We start from the raw sequence: 4,466 nt of genomic DNA, 5'->3' as shown, positions 1-4,466 counted from the left end.
CATCCCTCCACCCCCTCCCAGCCAGCAACTCTCATTTTTTCCTGAGATTAAGAGTCTCTTACGGTTTGTCTCCCTCTCTGGTTTTGTCTTGTTTCATTTTTTCCTCTCTTCCCCTATGATCCTCTGCCTTGTTTCTTAAATTCTGTGTATCAGTGAGATCATATGATGATTGTCTTTCTCTGATTGACTTATTTCGCTTAGCATAACACCCTCTAGTTTCATCCATGTTGTTGCAAATGGCAAGGTTTCATTTTTTGATGGCTGTACACACACACACACACACACACACACACACATCTTCTTTATCCATTCATCTGTTGATGGACATCTGGGCTCTTTCCATAGTTTGGCTATTGTGGATATTGCTGCTGTAAACATGGGGTGCACATGCCCTTTCGGATCACTACCTTTGTATCTTTGGGGATGGAACCCAGTAGTGCAATTGCTGGGTTGTAGGGTAGTTCTATTATCAACTTTTTGAGGAACCTCCATACTGTTTTCCAGAGTGGCTGCACCAGCTTGCATTCCCACCAACGGTGTAGGAAGTTTCCCCTTTCTCTGCATCCTTGCCAACATCTGTCGTTTCCTGACTTGTTAATTTTAGCCAATCTGACTGGTGAGATGGTATCTCATTGTGGTTTTTGATTTGTATTTCCCTGATGCCGAGTGATATTGAGCACTTTTTCATGTGTCTGTTGGCCATTTGGATGTCGTCTTTGCAGAAATGTCTGTTCATGTCTTCTGCCCATTTTTTGATTGGATTATTCTTTGGGTGTTGAGTTTGGTAAGTTCTTTATAGATTTTGGATACTAGCCCTTTATCTGGCATGTCATTTGCAATATCTTCTCCCATCTGTCAGTTGTTTTTTTGGTTTTGTTGACTGTTTCCTTTGCTGTGCAAAAGACTTTTATCTTGATGAAGTCCCACTAGTTCATTTTTGCCTTGTTTCCCTTGCCTTTGGAGACATGCTTAGCAAGAAGTTGCTGCAGCTGAGGTCGAAGAGGTTGCTGCCTGTGTTCCCCTCGAGGATTTTGATGGATTCCTTTCTCACACTTAGGTCTTTCATCCATTTTGAGTCTATTTTTGTGTATGGTGTAAGGAAATGGTCCAGTTTCATTCTTCTGCATGTGGCTGGCCAATTTTCCCAACGCCATTTGTTGAAGAGACTGTCTTTTTTCTACGAATTCTATATCTGAGAAGAGTGTAGTACCCAGAATGTATAAAGAACTGTTAAAACTCGGGGCACCTGGGTGGCTCAGTTGGTTAGGCGTCTGCCTTTGGGTTGGGTCATGATCCCAGGGTCCTAGGATCAAGCCCTGCATTGGGCTCCTTGCTCAGTGGGGGTCTGCTTCTCCCTTTCTTTCTGTGCTCTCTCCCTCTCTCTCTCAAGTAAATAAATAAAATACTTTAAAAAAACTGTTAAAAATAAAAAGATAGGGGTACCTGGCTGGCTCAGTTGCTGGAGCATGCAACTCTTGATCTCAGGGTCATCAGTTCAAGCCCCACGTTGTTTGTGGAGATTGCTTAAAAATAAAATATTGAAAAAATAAGATAAACTAATTTAAAGATGACTAAAGGACTTGAATAGACATTTTTCCAAAGAAGATATACACATGGGCAATAAGCACTTGAAAAGATGCTCAGTATCTCTAGTCATCAGCAAGATGCAAGTAGAAACCACATGCGATACCATTTCACACCCACTGATGGGTATAATAATAAAATATAAATGTTGACAAGAATGTGGAGAAATGGGAACCCTCATTCACTGCTGATGGGATATATAAATATAAAATGGTGTAGCTGCTTTGGAAAACAGATTGATGGTCCCTCAGAAAGTTAAACATAGATTAACCATATGACCCAGCAACCCCATTTCTGGGAACATGCCCAAGTCTATGTCCACACAAAGAGTGTATATGAGTGTTCATAGCAGTATTATTCATAACAGCCCCCCAGTGAAAACAACCCAAATGTCCATCAACTGATGAATGGTTAGGGAAAATGGATGTGTCCACACAGTGGAATATTATTTGACAATAAAGAACGAAGTAGTAGTCTCAGTGGTAAGATGGTGGTTGCTGCGGAGCACTGTACGGTAATGGCGTCGACAGAGCTAGAGCTGCTCCACGGTGAAGTGAAGAGGGAAGCAGAGTCTTTGAAGGAAAAAGGAAATGCAAACTATGCCAAGAAAGATTACAATGAAGCTTATAACTATTATACAAAAGACCTAGATAGGGGTCCTGAAAATGCTAGCTCTAGTGAGACTCGAGCAGCCACTTTGATGATGCTCGCAAGGTTTCAGGAAGCTCTTGGAGGTGCATGGCAGTGAGGCTGAATGACAGTTTTGCCTGGGGACATGGGTGGGAAGGCAAAAGCCGCCTATCTCGAGGGAATGTCATGGCGGCATGTCACAGTTTCCAGAGAGCCCTCGAACTGGATCACAAAAATGTTCAGGCACAGCAGGATATACATGAACATGAGAAAAGGACAGAAGCCGATTTTGTGAAGCAGGATTTTCAGAAAGCGGTTTTCTGCATGGACTGTGCCCTAGAGTTTGCCCCACCTGCCATTGCTTCAAAATCACCAAGGCAGAATATTTAGCGCGATATTTAGTCATTACCCAGAGGCACACTGTGCGGCCAGCGCCGTTCTGCCCATCGCCGTGCTCTGTACGTAGGTCTCCGCCGTTACCAGGAAGACCGGATCGAGAAAGGGGGGGGAGTTTTTGTACAGGCTCTCAAGATGGCGCCTGCGCACAAACACGCCTGCCTTGCGTGCAGCGACGCGCAAGCGCTTAAAGCCGAGAAAGAAGATGAGAATAAAGCTTTTAAAGAAGGAAATGACAAGCCGACATATGAGCTATATGCAGAAGCCCTGCGGACAGACCCCCCCCCCATATAAAAACAAATGCTGAACTCTACTGTAATTGGGGTTTAGATCATTCCAAGCCCAGGAGACTCGCTGGTGCAACAGCGGGTTACACAAATGTAGTGAAACTTGATGCCCCTTAATTAAAAGCCTCCTTTGGAAAAGCTCAGTGTGCCTCGGACACGGGACAATTTGAAGAAGCAGTACAGGACTGTGGAAAAGTGTATGAGCTGGAGAAAACCTAAGAACACAGCTCCTCAAACACCGCGCAGCTGGAGATGAAGGAAAGCAGGGCAAGTTTACAAAAATCTGGGAGCGGACACGAATGCCTGTGAGGACGAGATCAAGAGAACCGATCAGAAACGAGCCTCAAAGCACCACCCAGGCGGGCACAGGGGAGCCGGTGCTGAAGTTTAGAAGGAGGAGGAGAAAAAGTTCAAGCAAGTCAGAGAAGCCTTTGCTCTCCTCCCTGATCCCGAGAAGAAGGCTCACTCTGACACTGGTCAGGACCTGGAGGAGGAGGGCACGGGTGCGGGTGACTTTGGGGTAAACCACATTGTCTACGGCATTCTTCCGCGGTGCTGGGTCTTTGACTTTGAAGCATAGATGGTCCGGGGAATTTCCTTTTGCAATTTGGGTGATGAGAGGAAACCATCCAGAACCCAGAGAGTGCGGACTTGCTCAGTGTGACCTTGAATGTGGACACAGCTCACCTCCTCTCTTCTCTGCACCTCCGTGTACTCGGAGCAGTTTGCCTTTCTCAGTTGGATCCCCTGGGTCTGTGTGAGTGGGTGAAGGAAACGGGGCTGGCGCCAAGACTGAGGGTGTGGGAGGGAGAGAGGGGAACGGACAGGGAAGACCCTTGTGAATTTTTTACAGTTTAACTTTATTTAAAAAGGCAAAAAAATGGGGGGTAGCGCCTGGCTGGCTCAGTCGGTAGAGTGTATGACTCTTGATCTCAGGGTGATGAGTTCAAGCCCCACATTGGGTTTGGAACCTACTTAAAAAATAATAATAAAATCCTCTTTTTTAAAAAATATTTATTTACTTACTTATTTGAGAGGGAGAGAGAGACCAGGGGGAGGAGCAGAGGGAGAGGGACAAGCAGACTGCTCGCTGAGTGTGGAGCCCCATGCAGGGCTTGATCCCACGACCCTGAGATCATGACCTGAGCCAAAATCCAGAGTTGATGCTTAACCAATTGAGTCATCCAGGTGCAAAAAATGAAGAGAATGAAACATTTGACCCTTAAAAAAAAAGTGAGGGGCATCTGGCTGGCTCAGTCCGAGGAGCACGTGACTCCTGATCTCAGGGTCATGAGTTCAAGCCCCATATGAGGTGTAGAGATTACTTAAAAATGAAATCTTTAAAAAATTTTTCAAAAATTAGGAAGAAAAAGGAATGAAATACTGATAGATGCCATGTCTTAGCCAGTGTGGGCTGCCATAATAAAATGCTACAGGTAGTCGCCTTCTTGTTGGGTGCTCACACGACCTCTTCTCTGGGGGGCATGCAGAGAGAGGGAGGAAGCTCTCCCTCTGGTGGCTCTTCTTCTAAAGTACGAATCCCATCATGAGGGCCTCACTGTTGTGACC

General features: G+C 45.4%; 1 pseudogene; it reads left to right on the top strand.

Annotated features, from left to right (window-relative positions):
- The first annotated feature begins 2,040 nt into the window (after positions 1 to 2,040).
- LOC103673579 lies at positions 2,041 to 3,477 on the top strand (annotated as a pseudogene).
- Positions 3,478 to 4,466: the final 989 nt, after the last annotated feature.

Source organism: Ursus maritimus, unplaced genomic scaffold (assembly GCF_017311325.1).
Source record: "Ursus maritimus isolate PB19 unplaced genomic scaffold, ASM1731132v1 scaffold_19, whole genome shotgun sequence".
In the NCBI taxonomy this organism is placed as follows: domain Eukaryota; kingdom Metazoa; phylum Chordata; class Mammalia; order Carnivora; family Ursidae; genus Ursus; species Ursus maritimus.
This window is presented reverse-complemented; position numbering and strand designations above follow the sequence as displayed.